We start from the raw sequence: 21,335 nt of genomic DNA, 5'->3' as shown, positions 1-21,335 counted from the left end.
TGCAGGCAGGGCTGTGGGTTATGGTGCCGCAGGGTTTCTGCAGGGAGGAGCCGCTTGCTGCTTCCCCGTGGGGAGCTGAGGGGAAGCCGCGCTCGAGGTGGCTCTGCTGTGACATTGTCAGAGTGACTCACTTGTGCACATGTGTACATCTGGTGTGAAACCCCAATCTTCAGATGGTTCATCATGTGCTGCATCCTCTAACGCAAGCACCTGAAGGCTGTCCCAGCCAGGGAGGGCATTTTTTTTTCATGATTCAAAAGTAGGTGGTGTCCCCCCTCCCCCCCAGTGGTCGCAGAGTCATCCAACAAGTGTGCATCCACTTGATGTTCCACACCTTGCAACGAATGATGTATTTAAATATTTTCCTTTTGGACCATGTGCATGAGCCGTTTTATAGTGTGGGGAGGGGTTGAATATCTGTTTCCTCATGTGACAACCATGCAGAGGCAGGAGTGCCAGGGCATTAGGATATAAGGAGCATAAGTCAGTACATGGCCAGGTGAGCAAAGGCCAGCACAGTTACTGAAAGGGGTCTAGAGAGCCCACACATTCATTGCTGTCTTTCTCATAGAGGGTGCGATGTGTCAGCCCTGTAATCTTCCTTAGATATCTGCTGACCTTCATCAACATTTTCACATCTCGGCAAGAGCTACACAGCTCTTTTTGCAGGTCAAAATTATTGTGATTAGATGCCTGCCCTGACAAGGACTGCTTTTTCTCTTGAGCATCGTGTTGCCCACCCATAATAATCCAGTCTTGTTGTGAACCTACATAAATTTGACTTTTAGTGACACCTGTGCTGCTCCCACCCCTCCCCAGCCCTGGACAGGGTCTGCAGCCAAGGCACCTATTCTCATGCTCGTGTTACCTGCAGAGTATGCCCAGCGTCTACAAAAAGCAGCTGAAAGGTGGGTCGTGTCCTCGTCATACTGGTACTGTGGACATTATTTTTAGTCTTCCTCATCTGTTTTGCACTAAGCACCAGTGTATTTAGAGGCTGACAAGGCAGTGAGGGAGCTGGATTTGGCAGATCAGTATATTCTCCCTCAACCCCCTGCTCCTGACCATCCAACACTGGAGCACCTGCAATGCGTGTGGGGCTGAGAGCATGCCATGAAGACATAGCCTAACACATGAGTCAAGGCCTGGCCCCACTGTCACATTCCCAACCATGCACAATGTGAAGAGGCAGAGTTCCTACCCCACAGAAACGCGTGCCTGTAGCAAGCAGGTGTTTTGGTCACACTGTGCTCTGAGCTTGTAGGATTTGCTCCTTGGGCTGAAAAACTGAAAAACTCAAACAGCAGCTTGTGGAAATGAGTCTTTATTATAACTATTTCCTCCCCTGGGCGTGTCCTGGCAGGGCAGTAACAGCGTAAGGTATGCAGTGTCCAGCTGGTCCATGCTGCTGCAAAGCCCGGCCTCCCTCGGGGCGCAGGCTGGCTCCATGTGCAGTGCCTGTGCCCGCTGCCATACAACCTTCTGGAGAACTACAATGAGTGCTCTCTGCTCCATTTGGAGATAGGAGGGCTGGAGGTGCGAGTCTGACTGTGGATGGCAAAATGCGGATTTCATTTTTTTCTTCAAAGCTTATTTATCGCTTTCTTCACCCAGGGCTTCTGAGGGTCAGTACAGACCTTGAAACCAGAAGCAGTCACAATCCTGCAGCAAGAAGTGAGAAAAGATGGTGATAAAACAAACTGTGAGCACTTCCTTTTCTATGTGCAACTTCCCCTCCATTCCCCCAACCTCGATGTACTCCCAGGAATGTGATCCCAGCTGGACCCATCTTTCAGCTGTCTCTGGGGCAGGACAGGATGGGGGAGAGCTGTTCTAGTTCCCAGACTATGTCACAATTCTGTGACAAGGTAGGAGACGAATCCAAGCAGTGAGAGTGCTGGATACTTACACTATTGCAGGTAAGGCGCAGATTTTGGGCGTCTCATAGAAACTCCGTATATTTGCAAGCCGAACATTTTTCTGTGCATAATGGAAGCAGCATTCAGTAGGTGTGGGGAGTGCTGTGAATGGAAAGGAGAGGATTTTGTGAAAACTGTTAGCAGCACTGGGCAAATTCCTTTGTCAGACAACTACACCATATGATATATAAGACAGAGGTTGTGGAGTTTCTTAGGAGTTTCCTGCTCCCTTGCACTGCACTGGGGAAATGGAAGCCCACATGGGGGTTGAAGCTTTCAGGCCAGAGAAAGCTCAGTGCACCCGTGGCAGGGATTTGCTTCCCTTCATGGCGATATGCACAGAACTCCGAAATGCTGACAAAGGTGGGGGGAATGGCACTGGATCCAGCACCCTACAGTCCACATCATAATGTGTGCAGCAGCTGCCAAATTGCACAATGGCATTGGGCTGCTAGGTCTGGGGTGTGAGGTTTTGTGTGTCTCCAAGGTGGGGGTACAACTTGCAAGGTATTTTGGGAATCTGCAAACAGCCGCACGTGCTCTCCAGTGCAGGACCCCTCAACCCACTTGATTATCTAGCTGAGCCCTGGGAAAGAGCTTCCAAGAAGATGATTATCTTCTCCCAGTTACTGCAGCATTTCCCTAAGTCAGCCTGAGAGGTCTCCTCCGCAGAGGCACCTAGCCATCCAGCAAGAACGCAGCTCACCCCATGCTGCCGAGGCAGCACTTTACCACCCAGCACATGCCAGCCCTGGGGCCAGCTTTACTGAGGCCACCCAGCTCAGGGTTCTGTCCCCATCCTTCCCTGCACCCCTGGGACATGCAGCACTTTTCCCAGCCAGGAGCCCTTGGGGTCGCTCCTCCTGCCAACAGCACCGTCCCCGCTGGGCTTTCTTCCCTGACCTCCCCAGGGCAACACCCCCAGCCAGGTCCCCAGCCCTGACACCAGCGGTGGCTGGCGAGAGCAGGGTGCTGGCAGCCCGCGAGGTGCCTCACCTGTGGTGCAGTGCTGGGAGAAGGTGAGGAGCAGCACGAGAAGCAGGACTGGTCTTGTGCTGAGCATGGTGGCTGTGCGAGGGCTCTTCCTCCGTGCTGCTTTGTGCTGTCCTGCACGGCGTCTGTGGCCTGGGGTCTTCCTGCGCTGCAATTTATCCTGTGCATGCCACCTACTTGAACTGCTGTTCCAAACATTTTGGATGTTCTAAGAAACCAGTTCTCAGGATTGAGGGGATTTCCTTAAGATGTGGTTTATTACAGGGGCATGTCCAGTGACACGCAGAAGCAGCAGTGGACCAAAACAGCCACTTCCACTTTCTGTGGAAGAGTTGCAAGACTGAAGGGAGGTGTCAAGAGCCTTTGGAGGAACTACACTTTACCCAGGAAAGTAGATAAGAACAATTTTCTGTGAACTTGCTGAGAAAAGCAAGCCATGGGGTCTAATGATTTCACGTTCAAATGATTTTCTAATAGGAGAGACAAACAACAATCAAGAAGAACAAACAACAATCAAGAGGAACAAACAACAATCAGCAGGAACAGGTAGATCACTTACTGATTTGCCTGCATTCAGAGTGTAACTCTTAAACAAAACATCGATTAATGAATCTCCTCCAAACCTGCCTCCCCAACCATCCTGGCCATGTGCTTTCTGTTATGCTGTTACAGAGGGCACTGCATTCAGCATGGCATGGGATGAGAGTTTGTCAGGCAGGAACAGGCACACAGGACAGAGTTAGAAGGGGCCCAGAAGCTGGGGGTGTCTGCGTGGGGGTGGGTGAAGATGCTTTTAGTGGGTTTGGGAGACTTGCAGAGAAAGGGAAGAAATGGGGCAATGGCACCAGGGGACCTGAGGAGAGTCTAAGTCTGATCCCAAATGGAAAGCAAGTGTTGCCTCTGGCCCCTACACTGATGATTTGATTGAGATGAGAAGGTCAGAGGGATGGAGGACTTATGGTCATCAGTGCAGAGAGTTCATTTCTGTGAGGCGGGCAGGGAGATGGGATAAACCCTGCCAAAACCCCCAAAGAGCAGACCCAGACCCCAGAGAGGACCCTGAGGGCAGCACCACAGAAGTTTGGATTCTATGCAGAGAGCTGTGCATGGGGGGGCAAGATACAGCTGTGGTCTGTGAGACCTGGGGGGTGAGGACCTGCTGGGCACCCATGTGGTATGGTGGTGAGTGGAAGCGTGGGAGGGCAGGACTTCTCAGAGAAGAAAAGTGTAAAGAAAGTTCCTTGAAGATCATCTCATGTTTGCACAGCTTCTCTGGAAGGAGAAAGGAGAAGAAAACAAATGTGCTGATGACTTCATTTTCTAAGATATAGTCAGCAGCCCACTGGGTCTGGCAGCCTGGTGGCTGTGCAGAGATCTGGGAAGGGCAGTGTTGGGGGCAGATGGCAGCAGAGCAAGGTTGCAAGCCCCATCTGCCAGATCAAGGAGTCCCTTAGGGATGGGGCAGAGGTGGGAACAGCCCTGGGCAGTGCTGATGGTGATGGTGCTGTGTGCAACAGTCCTTGCTGCAGTAGCCGGCACTGTGCTGGGAGTGCACAGAACCAAGAAGGATATAATCTCCCAGCCTGCCTTACAGGTCTGAGTTATTTCTAACCCCTTTTTAATCTTTCCACAGATTCTAATGCAACTTTGCCTCTGTAAAAGGGTTCTGCAGGATGAAAACACCCAATACACAGCCTCTGAGCCCCTTTCTACAGCCTCTCCACCTCCCCTGCCCCTCAGGCTCTTCCACCTTCCCCTTTCTAGCTCCCACCACATCTATAATGTGCAGACTCTCAAGCTGAACAAGCCACCAGGGTCGCACCACCTCCTAGACAGGATTTAAAAACAAAAGGCTGTAATTAAGGCCTCTCCAGGAGAGAAAACTGAGCTAATGGATTTTTTTCAGCCATCTCCTCACTCAGAAAACCTTATGTGCCAAGATCTGATCTCCCTGTCAAGGTTTTTTTGAGGGACATGTTCACTTCTCCTTTTCCCTAGCTAATTAATTCTGTCCCCAGTCCAATCAGAATTGTTAGTAGATACCCCAAGTAGTTGCTTTAAAGCAAATGAGTGCATGTGAATTATTTGAAGGCCAGAAGACGCCCCCCCCATCAGGTTCATTGCAGGAATGGGCTTGCCTCTATGTCTCTGACCCAGGCGTGGGCCTCTGAGCTTGGGTTTAATTTTCTCCAGCTCCTTCCAAACAGATGTACTGAACCTCCTGTGCTTCTGCCAGGGTTGTTAGGATTCAATAGGAAGAAGAATTTAATAGGAATTGGAAGAAACAGTGATGGGGAGGTTTCGACGGTCCCTCACAGCTTATGCTGCTCAGTGCAGGCAGCATGCTCAGCGTAAATATCTGCTCCAACATAATCCTTTCAATGTTCCGTAGGAAAAAAACTGCTCCACCATGGTCTTTCAACATTGATGATGGGCTTCGTGACCCCCCAGGTGCCCTGGGCTGGAGAACTGTCACAGTGGGAATAAACTCCCAGCCAACCCCGAAAGTGTGTGGGATTTGCTGCTCCACCTGGATCCATACAAGTCCATGGTTCTGGATGGGATTCATCCCAGGGTGCTCAGAGGGCTGGTTGACATCGTCACTGGAACTCTCTCAATTATCTTTCAGTGGTCTTGGGAAACTGGAGAGGTCCCTGTTGACCGGAAGCTGGCAAATGTTGTACCAATTTTCAAGAAGGGAAGAAAGAAGACCCTGGTAACAACAGGCCTGTCAGTCTCATGTCAGTGCCTGGTAAAATTAGGGAGAAGATTATCCTGGGAGTTATTGAAATGCACCTGGGGGACAATGCAGTCATAGGTCACAGCCAACGTGGGTTCATGAGGGGTGTGTCCTGCTTAACAAATTTAATTTCATTTTATAAGATTACCCATCTAGTTGACCAAGGGAAGACAGTTGATATAATCTTTCTGGATTTCAGTAAAGCTTTCGGTACAGTTTCTCATAGGATCCTACTGGGCAAAATGTCCAGCATACTGCTAGATAAAAATACGATGGGTGAACAATTGGCTGACGGGTAGGCCTCAAAGGGTTATGGTAAATGGGGTTATATCAGGCTGGTGGCGAGTCACCAGTGAGGTCCCCAGGGCTCCTTTTTAGGGACAATTCTTTTCAATGTTTTCATAAATGATTCGGCTGTAGGACTAGAAGGTGTTTTGAGTAAATTTGCTGACAATACTAAACTAGGAAGAGCTGTTGACTCCATTGAGGGTGGAAAGGCCTTGCAGAGAGATCTGGACAAACTGGAGAGCTGGGCGATCACCAACCACATGAAGTTTAACAAGAGCAAGTGCCCGGTGCTGCACCTGGGACGGGGCAACCCTGGCTATACGTACAGACTGGGCGACGAGACGCTGGAGAGCAGCCTCACAGAGAGGGATCTGGGGGTTGTGGTTGACAGCAAGCTGAACATGAGCCAGCAGTGTGCCCTGGCAGCCAGGAGGGCCAACCGTACCCTGGGGTGCATCAAGCACGGCATCGCTAGTCGGTCGAGGGAAGGGATTGTCCCGCTCTGCTCTGCGCTGGTGCGGCCTCACCTCGAGTACTGTGTGCAGTTCTGGGCACCGCAGTACAAAAAGGACGTGAAACTGTTGGAGAGTGTCCAGAGGAGGGCTATGAAGATGGTGAAGGGCCTAGAGGGGAAGACGTATGAGGAGCGGCTGAGGTCACTGGGCCTGTTCGGCCTGGACAAGAGGAGGCTGAGGGGAGACATCATTGCAGCCTACAGCTTCCTGACGAGGGGGAGTGGAGGGGCAGGCAGTGATCTATTCCCTCTAGTGACCACCGATAGGACCCGAGGAAATGGTGTCAAGCTGCGACAAGGGAGGTTCAGGTTGGATATCAGGAAGAGGTTCTTCACTGAGAGGGTTGTCGCGCACTGGAATCACAGACTGTTAGGGATTGGAAGGGACCATGAAAGATCATCTAGTCCAATCCCCCTACCGGAGTAGGAACACCTAAATCATGTCACACAAAAACAGGTTCAGGTGAGTTTTGAAGGGCTTCCCTTCAAAAAGTGGAGGGAAGGGAGACACCTCTGTGAGAGCAGATATAAGAAACAGAAAAAAATACTGTTGCGGCCCCGGCCTCTCCTCAGAGGGCAGAGGCGGATCCTCTCCGCAGGTGGCAGCTCCTGTCAGGAGATCCTGCTCCAGTGTGGGCCCTCTCCACAGTCCCTGCAGGCGTCATTGTTGGGACATGCTGGGGGGGGCTTCTCAGCAGTTCCCCTCCAGCCAGCCATGCTCCCTGCACCAGCTGCCCGTGGTCGTGGTCGCCGGGGCAGATCCTTCTGGCCCCGTCTCTCCCCTTGGCTGGCAGGCAGCAGGAAGCTCTCTTGCCTCTCCAGAGTTGAGCTGGAGGGCAGAAAGGTGCTGCCCCCTGCTCCTCTTGCTCTGCCAGGTGGCCACTGCCTCTTCTGGTGCCCTTCTGGCACAATGGGGAGGCAGGAGGAGGGAAAGGAAAGTGGGGAAAGCTGAGTGATTTCCAGGACGAGCCTCTGAATTCTCCAGCTGTGCTGGGAAGAGGGAGCAGTTGGAGTGCTGTGGCAGCGTGTGGGGAAGCTGTCCCTGCAGCCCCACAGGAGAGACCCCACGAGAGAACCCCCAGGAGCTGCTGCCCATGGGGGACCCACATTAGAGCACTTTGCTCCTGATGGATGGACCCTGTGGTACGGACCCATGTTTGCAGCAGTTCTTGAAGAGCTGCTGTCTGTGGGAAGCCAACGTGGGATCGGTTTGGGAAGGATGGCATCCCGTGGGAGGGACCCCATGTGGAGCAGGGGCAGACAGTGACCGTGAAGATGCGACGGAGACGAAGCGTTACAGACTGACTGCAGCCCTTTTTTCCCTATTCCCCTGCGCCGCTTTGGGAGAGGAGGTAGAAGATGGTGGATGGATAACGGAAAGGTGTTTTGATTTTTTTTATTTTTATTTTTTTTTTAGTTTTGTGCTGCTCTAGCATGTTAGTAATAGGTAATAAATTACATTAATCTTCCTGTGCTAAGTCTGTTTTGCCTGTGATGATAATTGTTGAGTGATCTCCCTGTCCTTATCTCAACCCTTGAGCCATTTTCACTGTATTTTCTCCCCCCTTTCCTTTGAGGAGGGGGAGAGAGAGAGAGATTGGGATGGAGCTCAGCTGCTCAGCTAAGTAAAACCTCCACAAACTCTGAGGAGCAGGGAGTACCGCAGGGCCGCTACCTCCCCCTTGGACCACAGCATCTTTGCTGACACACCTGCTGGAGCTTCCCTGCAGATGTCTCCCTTGCATTTTCAAAGGCGCCTTTGTGCGCACCCGAATCTCTGCAAAACCATTGCTGTGACTCGGATTCGAACCGAGGTTGCTGCGGCCACAACGCAGAGTACTGACCACTATACGATCACAGCTGTGCGGTGGGAGGCCTCGCACACACCGGGAGCAGAGGCAGGAGAGCGTGCTGGCTGTGACGGACTGCACTGTCCCCTCTCCTGTTGTGGGGCACCCGGCATGGCCCAGGCCATGAAAGCCGGCTATTTTGATCAGGGCAGCTTCGAATGGGCTTGGCTGCTGCTGCTTGGAGCCTCAGCAATGTGGAACAGGGCCCTAAAGCTGCTGTGTAAAACTGGAGATGCCGGATGGCAGCCAGAGACAGAGGCTGCTGCAAAGGACGGTGCCGTCTGATGTGCTGCAGCAACGCAGCAGGGAATATCATGCTGTGGGGCAGGATGTGGTAGGGTATGACAGCCTAATACAGCAAAAGTACAGTTAAAGTAGTTCCAGCCAGGGCTAAGTTGTACAGTAGGCATGTAATTAGTAAAATTATGGCATGTCCCCGATCTCCGTGCACGACCTGGGCCTGGTCTGGGAAGGAAGGAGCAGAATGGCACTGGAAGGCCTGGCCCCACTGCCACCTCCCTGCCTGGCCCCAGCCTCTGCCAAGAAATTCCTCCCTTGCAGGCACCCTGGAGTCCAGTTTTCGTGCTTCCTACTCTTTGCTCCTGTTTGGTTTGGAAAGATAATCTCATGTGGGGATTTTTTTTGTCGTTGCCCAGGCCTGGGCAGCAGAAGGGCCCTAGGGCACCACAGCACCTGCAGGAATCAGTTTCAGGGCCAAACAGAGCTCTATCTGTGTCATGGTCCTTCATGCGCCTTCCCCTGCCTCGGCTCCTGGCACAGAGCTGCTGGCAGAAGCAGCACCCCAGTGAGCCTGGCCCCAGCTGAGCACACCGAGAGGCCTCGTGTCCCATCCCTTGGTGCACTGGGATCCCCTCAAACCGCCAGCCTCCCTGCTCTGCCAGGCTTCCTGAGAAGGGCTGGCCTGGAGCCTCCCTCATACCTGGTGGCCTTTGCCTGATGTGCTGCGGCAGCAGTGCAGGGTGGCCCAGGCCACCAGGAGCAGGCTGAGGCTTGGGCCGAGGCAGAGGCAGCCGTGCAGTGTCAGTCCCAGGGTATCCAGCATGCTGGGGCCAGAGACAAGTGTCTGTGCCATCCGCTGGAGATGCTTCTCCATGCAACAGAGGCCTCTGTGGCTGCTGTCACCAGGGGATAAGGGCAGGAGTGAGACTGTGAGGTCGCTGCCAGCTCTGTGACACCACTGAGCGTATCACAGAGCCCAGGCGGAGGGCACAGACGCTGGACCAGAGAAGGGCACCCAGCAGGGCCAGTGGCTGGGGGTTCTGCAGGGAGCCCCTGAGCAGGAGGCTTGGATTAGGCCAGGCTGGCTGTGGAGAGCGATTCGTAGCTGTCAGGAGAGGGCGGTAAGACCGAGGAAGCCAGGCATTTCACCGGCCCGAAGGTTCCTGGAGCCTCAAGGCAGTCGTTTAAAACACTTCCTCAAACTGAAGCACCTCTCTACCTGGCAATATCTACTCCTGACTTGGATAGTGCTGCTTTTCCTGGCCATGGCTGAGAGGTTCTGGTGAGTTTATGGCAGTTGCTTGACCGGTGGCTTATTGCTATAGTTCTGCCTTTGCCTTTTTGGTCATGGTTGCCAATGCTGAAGGATTTCTTTGGAGAGGGTTGTGGTGGCATGAGTCTCAAGGAAGAACATCCCCAGTGTGCAAGTACCTTCACAGCTGCATTCCAGGGCTTTGGAAGTGTTGTTTCCACCTAGCCAAAAGTACCCCTTGGCAACAGCATCTTTGGCTACTAAGAGTACTCAACTGTTCTATTCAAAACCCAAAGTATTGTGCGAGTACAAGAATATTTCCAATTCATTCATTGTTTGCTGTCCATACCAGCCCGTTTTGATTTCTAAGGTAGTGCTTTTGTCAATGAAAACTTTTGGGATGAAAGTATTATCAGTTCTAGTGAGGTTGCAATTGGTCTGCACACCAAGGAAATCATGTGCACATCCTGTCCCTCACTTTTTCTCTGTGCCAATGGGCGTTTGCATTTGAATTTGTGTAAAGCTAGGGTGGCCCGTCTTCTAAAAGGAGGAATGTGAGAATGGCCTAAAATACCCCTCTTGTTATATTTTGTAGCTATGCATCCGGGTTCAAGGGAATTGCTGCCAAGGACAGCTTTCTCGTGCCATCCTGGGGCCATGGAGACAACACCTACAATCAGTTTCATTTCCTTCAGTGGCAATTGCCGGCATCCATTTAACAGCCAGGTTATTTTGCTGGTGTTCTGCTTTTGTTTGCTTTGGGGATGTACAAACAAGCATGCTTATAGACATTAGAAAGCACCTCCTGGCAATAAACAAATTACACTGCTCACCAAAAGTTATGACATCTTGCGATCTATCAACATATGTATGTTCCTCATTGGTCAGTATAGTTCATGACTCCTATCCTTTATGACTTGGAGCTTTAGAGGGTCAGTGGGTTGAGCGGTCCTTGCAGGAGCTCCCCCCAGACAGCTGGTCTCTTTGGGCAATCTCACTTCTAGTGCCTCGACTGCCTGCAGTCGTACCACACCTGAGAATTTCTGGGGGAACCACAGAACGGCTTGGGTTGGAAGGGACCTTAAGGATCATCTAGTTCCAGCCCCCTTGCCACAGGCAGGGATGCCACCCACTAGATCAGGTTGCTTAGGGCCTTGTCTAACCTGGTCTTGAACACCTCCAGGGATGGGGCATTCCCAGCCTCTCTGGGCAACCTGTGCAAGTGCCTTACCACCCTCTGAGTGAAGAATTTTCTCCTAATCTCTAATCTAGATCTCCCCTCTTTTAGTTTAAAACCCTTCCCCCTTGTCCTGTCATTATGGGATTGAGCAAAGAGTCACTCTCCATCTTTTTTAGAAGTCCCCTTTAAGTACTGAAATATTGCAATGAGGTCACCCCGGAGCCTTCTCTTCTGTAGGCTGAACAGGCCCAGCTCCCTCAGCCCTTCTTCGTAGGAGAGGTGCTCCAGCCCCTTGATCATCTTTGTGGCCCTCTTCTGCACCCGCTCTAACAGATCAGCATGCTTCTTGTGCTGGGGGCTCCAGACCTGGACGCAGGACTCCAGGTGGGGCCTCACAAGGGCAGTGTAGAGGGGGACACTCACCTCCCTCCCCTGCTGCCCACTCCTCTTTTGATGCAGCCCAGGATGCAGTTGGCCTTCTGGGCCGCATGTGTGCACTGCTGCCTCACATCGAGCTTGTTGTCCACCAGAACCCCCAAGTCCTTCTCTGCAGGGCTGTTCTCAATGAGTTCTTCTCCCAGCCTGTCCTCATGTCTGGGATTGCGCCAGCCCAGGTGCTGCACCTTGCACTTGGACTTGTTGAACCTCATTAGGTTCATGTGGACCCAATTCTCCAGCTTGTCCAGGTCCCTTTGGATGGCATCCCTTCCTTCTGTTGTATCAACTGCACCACTCAGCTTGGTGTCATCTGCAAATTTGCTGAGGGTGCACTCAATCCCACTGTCTATGTCATTGATAAAGTTATTAAACAGTACCAGTCCTAGGACAGACCCCTGAGGGACACCACTCGTCACCGGCCTCCACTTGGACATAGAGCCATTGACCACCACTCTCTGGGTGTGACCATCGAGCCAACTCCTTATCCACTGAATGGTCCACCCATCAAATCCATCTCTCTCCACTTTGGAGACCAGCGTGTCACGTGGGACTGTGTCAAAGGACTTGTAGAAGTCCAGGTAGATGACATCGGTCGGTCTTCCTTTGTCAACCGATGCACTCACTCCATCACAGAAGGCCACCAGATTGGTCAGGCACGATTTACCCTTGGTGAAGTCATGCTGGCTGTCTTGAATCACCTCCTTGTCTTGTATGTGCCTCGACACTGCTTCCAGGAGGATCTTTTCCATGATCTTGTCAGGCACAGAGGTGAGGCTCACTGGTCTGTAGTTCCCTGGATCCTCCTTTCTACCCTTTTTAAAAATGGGAGTGATATTTTCCTTTTTCCAGTCATTCATCAGGGACTTCACCTGACTGCCAGAACTTTTCAAATATGATGGAGAGAGGCTTGGCAACTACTTCAGGACCATTACTTTGGCAACTACTTCGCCAGCTCCTTCAGGACCTGGGATGCATGTCATCAGGCCCCATAGACTTGTATGTGTTTTGTTTCAACAGGTGGTCCTGAACCTGCTCTTCACGAACAGTGGGTGGGACTTTGATCCCTCAGCCTCCATCTACGGGTTCAGGGAAACAGAATTCAGCCTGCTGTGCACCTCCTGCCTCAGAAAACAGAAAACTTAGGAAGCCTGACTGGCAGTGAAGACTGAGGCAAATAAGTTGTTGAGTACCTCAGCCTTCTCCATGTCTGTCGTTACCAGTTCACCCTTCTCATCCATCAGAGGGGGTACACTCCCCTTGGCCTTTCTTTTCTGAGCAATGTACCTATAGAATCCCTTCCTGTTATTCTTTGCATCCCTTGCCAAGCTCAGTTCCATCTGTGCCTTGGCTTTCCTGATCCCATCCCTGCACATCTGCACTGCATCCCTGGCCACGTGTCCCCTGTGCATTTGGAAATGCATGTGCATTTCCTTCTTGCACCTCAGTTTGACCAGCAGGTCCTTGCTCAGCTGTCCCGGTTGTCTGCCCTCCCTGCCTGCTTTTTTACACAGGGGGATGGAGAGTTCTTGCGCTCTAAGAAAAACATCCTTAAAGAGTTGCCCGCTCTGCTCAGCTCCTTTGTCCCTAATAAGGCCCTTGAGGGCTTAACGGGCTTTGCAGCCACATACATGTCCAAAGCAGCAGGTGGACCCCAGCTCCACAGGGGTTCCTCTATCAGGGGTCAGGGAGACATCTCCACCCCAAGAGAAAAACCTAGAGGAGGCCTGCAGAACCCATGGCCTTGCTTCACAGTAGCTTACGTGTTTTGAGGGACATGCTTTTACTGCTCAGGCTTTTAATGTACTTGCAGCCCTTTTTCAGCACACTCATCTTGCTTGCACACAGGACAACGAAGCTGCTGAAGGGTCTAAAGAACAAGTCTTATGAGGAGTGGCTGAGGGAGCTGGGGTTGTTTAGCCTGGAGAACAGAAGGCTCGGGGGAGACCATATTGAGCAGTTGTGGTGGAGCTCAGCTGCTCAGCTAAGTAAAACCTCCACAAACTCTGAGGAGCAGGGAGTACCGCAGGGCCGCTACCTCCCCCTTGGACCACAGCATCTTTGCTGACACACCTGCTGGAGCTTCCCTGCAGATGTCTCCCTTGCATTTTCAAAGGCGCCTTTGTGCGCACCCGAATCTCTGCAAAACCATTGCTGTGACTCGGATTCGAACCGAGGTTGCTGCGGCCACAACGCAGAGTACTGACCACTATACGATCACAGCTGTGCGGTGGGAGCATCTCCTCCCCACCTTCCACTGGACCCCTGGTGTGTGCAGAGCTGTTCTGCACACTTGTGCTCCGCACAATTTACTCTCTGGGCAGCACTTGCCCCTTTCTTCCATGCTTTTCCACAGAGGGAGCACCAGCTGTGTGGATGGGCTCAGCTGTTGCAGGCATTGGTGCTACTGTGGAGTTGGCTGGGACCAGCTGGAACTGGCTGAAACTGGCTGAGTCTGGCCCAGGACAGCACTGGCCTCTCTTCAGAGGGCAGAGGCGGATCCTCTCCGCAGGCGGCAGCTCCTGTCAGGAGATCCTGCTCCAGTGTGGGCCCTCTCCACAGTCCCTGCAGGCGTCATTGTTGGGACATGCTGGGGGGGGGCTTCTCAGCAGTTCCCCTCCAGCCAGCCATGCTCCCTGCACCAGCTGCCCGTGGTCGTGGTCGCCGGGGCAGATCCTTCTGGCCCCGTCTCTCCCCTTGGCTGGCAGGCAGCAGGAAGCTCTCTTGCCTCTCCAGAGTTGAGCTGGAGGGCAGAAAGGTGCTGCCCCCTGCTCCTCTTGCTCTGCCAGGTGGCCACTGCCTCTTCTGGTGCCCTTCTGGCACAATGGGGAGGCAGGAGGAGGGAAAGGAAAGTGGGGAAAGCTGAGTGATTTCCAGGACGAGCCTCTGAATTCTCCAGCTGTGCTGGGAAGAGGGAGCAGTTGGAGTGCTGTGGCAGCGTGTGGGGAAGCTGTCTCTGCAGCCCCACAGGAGAGACCCCACGCGATACCATCACATCAGGAGATTGTTGCGGGCCCAAGTGCCTGACTGTGTTGGGTTTACCTGGCAAGGTTGTGGTAGCAGGGGCCTGCAGGGGTGGCCTCTGTGAGAAGAGTCCAGAAGGTGCACCTTGTCATGTAAGGGGCAGTTTCAGCCGGCTCTAAAGGGACCCGCCGCTGGCCAAAGCGGGGCCAATAAGGGATGTTAGCAGCACCTCTGTGAGAGCAGATTTAAGAAAGGGAAAAAAAACTGTTGCCCAACATCAGCTGGGAGAGCGAGGAGTGAGAAACGTCCTTGCAGAAACCAAGGTCAGTAGAGGAGGGCAGGAAATGCTCCAGACGCTGGAGCTGAAGTTCCCCTGCAGCCTGTGGAGATGCCCCTGGTGGAGCAGGCTGTCCCCCTGCAGCCCATGGGTCCAACATGGAGCAGATCTCCACACTACATCCTGTGGAGAAGCCCCCAGTGGAGCAGGTGGATGTGGCCTGAAGAAGGTTGTGGCCCATGGAGAGCCCCCGCAAGAGCAGGCCCCGGGCCAGAGCTGCAGCACATGGAGAGAAGCCCACACAGGAGTCCACACAGCTGCCTGGCAGGAGCTGCTGCCCATGGGGGACCCACGTTAGAGCACTTTGCTCCTGATGGATGGACCCTGTGGTACGGACCCATGTTTGCAGCAGTTCTTGAAGAGCTGCTGTCTGTGGGAAGCCAACGTGGGATCGGTTTGGGAAGGATGGCATCCTGTGGGAGGGACCCCATGTGGAGCAGGGGCAGACAGTGACCGTGAAGGAGAGACGGAGACGAAGTGTTACGGACTGACTGCAGCCCTTTTTTCCCTATTCCCCTGTGCCGCTTTGGGGGAGGAGGTAGAAGATGGTGGAAGGACGGCAGAAAAGTATTTTGATTTTATTTTTAGTTTTTTTAGTTATCTTGCTGCTCTAGCGTGTTAGTAATAGGTAATAAATTACATTAATCTTCCTGTGCTAAGTCTGCTTTGCCCGTGATGATAATTGTTGAGTGATCTCCCTGTCCTTATCTCAACCCTTGAGCCATTTTCACTGTATTTTCTCCCCCCTTTCCTTTGAGGAGGGGGAGAGAGAGAGAGATTGGGATGGAGCTCAGCTGCTCAGCTAAGTAAAACCTCCACAAACTCTGAGGAGCAGGGAGTACCGCAGGGCCGCTACCTCCCCCTTGGACCACAGCATCTTTGCTGACACACCTGCTGGAGCTTCCCTGCAGATGTCTCCCTTGCATTTCCAAAGGCGCCTTTGTGCGCACCCGAATCTCTGCAAAACCATTGCTGTGACTCGGATTCGAACCGAGGTTGCTGCGGCCACAACGCAGAGTACTGACCACTATACGATCACAGCTGTGCGGTGGGAGGCCTCGCACACACCGGGAGCAGAGGCAGGAGAGCGTGCTGGCTGTGACGGACTGCACCGTCCCCTCTCCTGTTGTGGGGCACCCGGCATGGCCCAGGCCATGAAAGCCGGCTATTTTGATCAGGGCAGCTTCAAATGGGCTTGGCTGCTGCTGCTCGGAGCCTCAGCAATGTGGAACAGGGCCCTAAAGCTGCTGTGTAAAACTCTGGAGATGCCGGATGGCAGCCAGAGACAGAGGCTGCTGCAAAGGATGGTGCCGTCTGATGTGCTGCAGCAATGCAGCAGGGAATATCATGCTGTGGGGCAGGATGTGGTAGGGTATGACAGCCTAATATGGCAAAAGTACAGTTAAAATAGTTCCAGCCAGGGCTAAGTTGTACAGTAGGCATGTAATTAGTAAAACTATAGCATGTCCCCGATCTCCGTGCACGACCTGGGCCTGGTCTGGGAAGGAAGGAGCAGAATGGCACTGGAAGGCCTGGCCCCACTGCCACCTCCCTGCCTGGTCCCAGCCCCTGCCCCTACTGAGAAATCGTTCCCTTGCAGCAGGCTCATACACAGAGGAGCCCAGTGGTCGGTGCTACCTACTCTTTGCTCCTGTCTGGTTTGGAAAGGAAATCTCGTGTGGGTAATCTTTTTGTCTTTTTACCCACTTTTTGACTGGCCTGTGCCGCATCAAGGCATGAGGGAGTGGCGCGACGTGGCCCAGGGTGGACACTGACCAAGAGAGACACATCCAATGTGAGCGTGATCCCCTCTTCATTTGCTTGCCCCCTTCAGGACCTCCTCTTCCCTTTGGCACCCTGAGGTGGGCTCGCCTAATGAGGACAAGGGCAGCCAAGATTTTGCTCTCCCAGAACCATCCTGCGCCTGCCTTTCACTTCCCTGCCAGTGCTCCCAGGCCCTCACAACAGTGCAAGAGCCCAAAGAGGGACATCAGAATGGTCCCATGAGCCCTGCGTAGGGGCTGCTCTCTGGAAGTCCCCCTCAGCTGAGGTGGGCGGCATGGTTAGGGGTGCTGTGTTCTTCATCCCGCAGACGTGGTGAGCCTCAGAGCCCTCCCAGATGTCTCTGCTCATATCAGTGCAGCTGCCCAGAAGAGGTGGAGTTTTAATAGGAATGGGTTTAATGGATTTAACAGTAGTAGGAAGAATCAGTAATGGGGAGGCCTCCACGTTCCCTCGCAGCTTCTGTCCCACGCAGCACAGGCAGTAGGGGATATTTTTCCATCGGACATCCACTTTCCTGGTGCTCAACCCTGGATCTTGAGGGTGAGCAGGTGGATGTGGCCTGAAGGAGGTTGCGGCCCATGGAGAGCACCCGCAAGAGCAGGCTATAGGCAAGAGCTGCAGCCCGTGGAGGGGAGCCTACACAGGAGTCCACACAGCTGCCCGGCAGGAGCTGCTGCCCATGGGGGACCCACATTAGAGCACTTTGTTCCTGATGGATGGACCCTGTGGTACGGACCCATGTTTGCAGCAGTTCTTGAAGAGCTGCTGTCTGTGGGAAGCCAACGTGGGATCGGTTTGGGAAGGATGGCATCCTGTGGGAGGGACCCCATGTGGAGCAGGGGCAGACAGTGACCGTGAAGGAGAGACGGAGACAAAGCGTTACAGACTGAGTGCAGCCCTTTTTTTCCCTATTCCCCTGTGCCGCTTTGGGGGAGGAGGTAGAAGATGGTGGAAGGACGGCAGAAAAGTATTTTGATTTTATTTTTAGTTTTAGTTTTTAGTTTTGTGCTGCTCTAGCGTGTTAGTAATAGGTAATAAATTACATTAATCTTCCTGTGCTAAGTCTGTTTTGCCCGTGATGATAATTGTTGAGTGATCTCCCTGTCCTTATCTCAACCCTTGAGCCATTTTCACTGTATTTTCTCCCCCCTTTCCTTTGAGGAGGGGGAGAGAGAGAGAGATTGGGATGGAGCTCAGCTGCTCAACTACATAAAACCTCCACAAACTCTGAGGAGCAGGGAGTACCACAGGGCCGCTACCTCCCCCTTGGACCATAGCATCTTTGCTGACACACCTGCTGGAGCTTCCCTGCAGATGTCTCCCTTGCATTTCCAAAGGCACCTTTGTGCGCACCCGAATCTCTGCAAAACCATTGCTGTGACTCGGATTCGAACCGAGGTTGCTGCGGCCACAACGCAGAGTACTGACCACTATACGATCACAGCTGTGCGGTGGGAGGCCTCGCACACACCGGGAGCAGAGGCAGGAGAGCGTGCTGGCTGTGACGGACTGCACTGTCCCCTCTCCTGTTGTGGGGCACCCGGCATGGCCCAGGCCATGAAAGCCGGCTATTTTGATCAGGGCAGCTTCAAATGGGCTTGGCTGCTGCTGCTCGGAGCCTCAGCAATGTGGAACAGGGCCCTAAAGCTGCTGTGTAAAACTCTGGAGATGCCGGATGGCAGCCAGAGACAGAGGCTGCTGCAAAGGACGGTGCCGTCTGATGTGCTGCAGCAATGCAGCAGGGAATATCATGCTGTGGGGCAGGATGTGGTAGGGTATGACAGCCTAATACAGCAAAAGTACAGTTAAAGTAGTTGTACAGTAGGCATGTAATTAGTAACACGCCGTGGTGAGCCTCAGAGCCATCCCAGATGTCTCTGCTCCTATCAGTGCAGCTGCCCAGAAGAGGTGGAGTTTTAATAGGAAAAGTTTTAATGGATTTAACGGGAAAGAGTCAGTGATGGGGAGGCCTTTGCATTACCCTGCAGCTTCTGTCCTTCGCAGCACAGGCAGCAGGGTTTTTTTTTCCATCGGATACCCGTTTTCCTGGTGCCCAGCCCTGGGTCTCGAGGGCAGTGCTGCATGTGGAGCGCTGCGCGCTGCTCTTAGGGGACTGACGGCAGTGCCTGGAATTCTGCCAGGGACCCTGCAGGCAAGCCCCATTGGTGGTGTAGCTTCCTCTCACGGATGTGCATCTTCAGGGCCTCCCGCACATCCTCATGCAGGAACAGGGCCTAGGGGTCTGCTGCCCATCCAGAGCAAGCTGCTCCTGCAGCCGTGCGCACTCACCTCAGCATCTGCAAAGATGGGGGACATGGAGCACTGTGAGCAACAGTCTGCTGGGATGGGCCCTGCGCCTGGGCCAGGTGGCCAGCTGGCCTCTTGAAGATGGGGCCTGGCTGCCTCTGGCTAGGATGCGGCCCAGCCCTGGGCAGAAGAGGGGCCCTAGGGCACCCCAGCACCTGCAGGAATCAGTTTCAGGGCCAAACAGAGCTCTATCTGTGTCATGGTCCTTCATGCGCCTTCCCCTGCCTCGGCTCCTGGCACAGAGCTGCTGGCAGAAGCAGCACCCCAGTGAGCCTGGCCCCAGCTAAGCACACCGAGAGGCCTCGTGTCCCATCCCTTGGTGCACTGGGATCCCCTCAAACCGCCAGCCTCCCTGCCCTGCCAGGCTTCCTGAGAAGGGCTGGCCTGGAGCCTCCCTCATACCTGGTGGCCTTTGCCTGATGTGCTGCGGCAGCAGTGCAGGGTGGCCCAGGCCACCAGGAGCAGGCTGAGGCTTGGGCCGAGGCAGAGGCAGCCGTGCAGTGTCAGTCCCAGGGTATCCAGCATGCTGGGGCCAGAGACAAGTGTCTGTGCCATCCGCTGGAGACGCTTCTCCATGCAACAGAGGCCTCTGTGGCTGCTGTCACCAGGGGATAAGGGCAGGAGTGAGACTGTGAGGTCGCTGCCAGCTCTGTGACACCACTGAGCGCATCACAGAGCCCAGGCGGAGGGCACAGACGCTGGACCAGAGAAGGGCACCCAGCAGGGCCAGTGGCTGGGGGTTCTGCAGGGAGCCCCTGAGCAGGAGGCTTGGATTAGGCCAGGCTGGCTGTGGAGAGCGATTCGTAGCTGTCAGGAGAGGGCGGTAAGACCGAGGAAGCCAGGCATTTCACCGGCCCGAAGGTTCCTGGAGCCTCAAGGCAGTCGTTTAAAACACTTCCTCAAACTGAAGCACCTCTCTACCTGGCAATATCTACTCCTGACTTGGATAGTGCTGCTTTTCCTGGCCATGGCTGAGAGGTTCTGGTGAGTTTATGGCAGTTGCTTGACCGGTGGCTTATTGCTATAGTTCTGCCTTTGCCTTCTTGGTCGTGGTTGCCAATGCTGAAGGATTTCTTCAGAGAGGGTGGTTTTCTAGCCACCCTCCTGGACTTTTCAGCCACCTGGAAATCCTAATGGTGGCCTGGCTGCAACACCCGTCATAACACAGGATCTGGACCAGGGTCCTGCTGTACATGCAGAGCAGGTTGCTCCTGCAGCTACATGTGCGTGCCTCAGCGCCTGCAAGAGATGGGGGCCATTTTGTGCCCTGAGTAAGAATCTACCAGGACCGGCCCTGGGCATAAGCCTGGTGGCCAGCTGGCAGCTAAAGAAGGGGTCTGGCTCCCCCTGGCCTGGATGAGGGCCAGACTTGGGCAGCACAGGGGCCCTGGGCCAAGAGGGACACTGGCATCTGGAGGAAAGACCTTTTCCCCCAGGCCTTGTGTCCAGATGGCAGCAAAAAAGGGGGCCCAGCTGCTTCTTGTTTGGTTGTGGCCCAGCCCTGGGCAGCAGCCAGGCCCCCAGGCTGAAGAGCCAGGGCCACACTCCCCAGGCTTGGTGGCCAGCTCAAGATGGGGACCCTTTGCGTATGGCTTTTATGCACCCTACTTGTATGGCCCTGTGCTGGCAAGAGTTGCTGGAGTCCCAAGAGGAAGAGGAGTACGGACAGCAGGAGGCTCTGGCCCGCCTGGCAAGGAGCCTCAGCTGCCTCTCCCTGGGCTGCAGCACCCACAATCAAGGTCATAGCGCAGGAGCTGGTGGCCAGTTGGCAGCTGAGGATGGGGCTGGAGGTTTTGGTAGCCCAGGCCCTGCTGGCTGGTATTTATAGCTGTCAGGGTTCTAAGACCAAGGAAACAGCATGTTTCAATGGCCCAAGGGCTCATGAAGACTCCAGGTAGTAGTTTGAAAGACTTCCTCAAACTGAAGACTTTCTGGTCCACCCCAGAAATGTCCACCTGCCTTTTTATGTCCATGAGCCCTCAGATTCTGAGACTTGCAGTGTGTCACGATTGTCTGTCAGCACCAAATCTTTTCTTTCATGGAAGCCACTGCCAAAGGTGCTGCTGCCAAATTCCTGTTCCCAAGGAGATGGGAGTTCCAGCACCAAGGCTGTCAGCTTCTCAACATTATGTCTTCTTGCCCTGCCAAGGGGTTGAAGCTTGGTCGGTCTGTGGGGTTAGGGTACTGCCACCCCCCAATCTCCTCCTTAGGGGCAATGAAGCTTCAAAGCTGCGTTGCAAAATACACAGCTGTGCACATGGGTCAACAATGGGTCAGCAGTTTGTATAATAAAAACATGGAGGGCTTTTCCTGGGTGGCTATTGCCTGGGGACTGCCAATCAGCCAGCTGATGCTGAGTGGTTGGTTTGGTATCACTTGGTATTATGATTCTGTGTTTTGTTTTTGCTTTTTATTTTTTCCCCCTTACTTATGAAACCTTGTCAGGAAAAAGAGAAGGAAGTGGGGCAATGTTCGGAGCCTGGCCAAAGTCTTCCCATGTGTGCATTACACATGATGAAGTTCTGCTTGCC

At 53.7% G+C, this 21,335-nt stretch overlaps 1 long non-coding RNA gene and 4 other non-coding genes across 5 annotated transcripts; all 5 read right to left on the bottom strand.

Annotated features, from left to right (window-relative positions):
• Positions 1–1,047: 1,047 nt before the first annotated feature.
• LOC121076703 lies at positions 1,048–3,440 on the bottom strand. Its single transcript, XR_005823670.1, has 3 exons — positions 2,916–3,440; positions 1,910–2,021; positions 1,048–1,662 (listed from the first exon to the last, which is right to left on the bottom strand). It is a non-coding gene; the product is annotated as an uncharacterized LOC121076703 (long non-coding RNA).
• A 4,803-nt stretch (positions 3,441–8,243) lies between these two features.
• Positions 8,244–8,315, bottom strand: TRNAH-GUG. Its single transcript has one exon. It is a non-coding gene; the product is annotated as a tRNA-His (tRNA).
• A 5,248-nt stretch (positions 8,316–13,563) lies between these two features.
• Positions 13,564–13,635, bottom strand: TRNAH-GUG. Its single transcript has one exon. It is a non-coding gene; the product is annotated as a tRNA-His (tRNA).
• Positions 13,636–15,682: 2,047 nt separating this feature from the next.
• Positions 15,683–15,754, bottom strand: TRNAH-GUG. Its single transcript has one exon. It is a non-coding gene; the product is annotated as a tRNA-His (tRNA).
• A 2,116-nt stretch (positions 15,755–17,870) lies between these two features.
• TRNAH-GUG lies at positions 17,871–17,942 on the bottom strand. Its single transcript has one exon. It is a non-coding gene; the product is annotated as a tRNA-His (tRNA).
• Between the last annotated feature and the right edge of the window lie 3,393 nt (positions 17,943–21,335).

The sequence above is a fragment of the Cygnus olor genome, chromosome 12, assembly GCF_009769625.2.
Source record: "Cygnus olor isolate bCygOlo1 chromosome 12, bCygOlo1.pri.v2, whole genome shotgun sequence".
In the NCBI taxonomy this organism is placed as follows: domain Eukaryota; kingdom Metazoa; phylum Chordata; class Aves; order Anseriformes; family Anatidae; genus Cygnus; species Cygnus olor.
Note: the sequence above shows the minus strand (reverse complement) of the source record. Positions and strands in the feature narration are given on the sequence as shown.